Below are 1,181 nucleotides of genomic sequence, written 5' to 3'. Positions count from 1 at the left end.
CACATCATCCTGAGCAGCAGTGACGAGGCCCCTGAGTGGCTGCACTGAGGTTAATGTCCAGGTGGACGGGCACAAAGTGACTGTGTGGACAGTGGAGAGGTGGACATGTCTTTGCCTGTGGGTTCTGCTCAGGTCCTTTATTATGTCTGCTTTGCCGATCAGAGTCAGCTGAAGGAGACGTTTTCTTTTTTCGAGGCTTTTATCCTGAAGCTTGAAACTCTGACTGCCAGTGTACCAACAGCTGCGCAGAGGTGGAGCTTACTGAGTGTACATCAACAAGCAGCTGGAGCATCTGATCCAGGAGCAGCGCAGCGCTCAGGCCAAACTCAGCCAGGCAAACACCAAAGTCACACCTGCAGCTCAAACTGACAACTTCCAGCTGACGGACTGGGGCTTTTAGGAATGGGCCAAAACACCGGAAAGAAGAGAAGAAAGGTTGTTCTGTCCTGAAACACGTTCAGGGTTCAAACTGCAGCTGTCACCTCCTTCACATGTGCTCAAACTAAAGTTTGGAAATATAAATAATGTTTAGTTTAAGGCCCAAACAGAAACCTGCTAACAAACCTGTGTTCTCCAGCAGGCCAGAGGAGGAGTGACTGAGAGGACCAGAGTCCTGGCAGAGGTCAGTGAACACATCGTACATTTTCACTCTGCGGTCGAGTCCATGTGGAGAAAGATCTCCAAGAGTTTGAGGGAGAAACATTTTCAGAGTTTGACTCTCTGTACCAGAGTCTTTAGGTTTCCTGCTGTTTTCCAGCTTCTCACCTGTTCTCATCTGACAGCTAAACTTCCTGAAGCTGACCATGAAATGAATATCTGATTCTTTCCATTTGGTTCCAAGTATTTCCATGTTGTTTAATCTCAACTCAAGAAGTCAGAGACATTTTAACCTCCAGCCTCAAATCTAATATTCCCAAATACTATTTAAAGCCTGAGAGCTGATGGGAAGAATATTTGTGAGCTGGAAACTCTTCTTCACCGTCTTTCCCATGTGACCTGAATGCAGCATCAGTGTTACAGGGTGTGACTGCTGTGAACAAAGTGACATAGTGTGATATTCCATCTATTTAAATGTCTCTTTACTGATGCTGTTTGAAGCTGCCAAAGGCTCAGTGAAGTGTTTCCATGTCTTCCTGCAGTGAACATCACAGCAGGTTAACAAGTGAAGTGTGGAAACTGAT

The sequence above is a fragment of the Micropterus dolomieu genome, linkage group LG01 (genome assembly GCF_021292245.1).
Source record: "Micropterus dolomieu isolate WLL.071019.BEF.003 ecotype Adirondacks linkage group LG01, ASM2129224v1, whole genome shotgun sequence".
NCBI classification, from domain to species: domain Eukaryota; kingdom Metazoa; phylum Chordata; class Actinopteri; order Centrarchiformes; family Centrarchidae; genus Micropterus; species Micropterus dolomieu.
The sequence above is the reverse complement of the archived record's forward strand: the minus strand, read 5'-3'. Positions refer to the sequence as shown.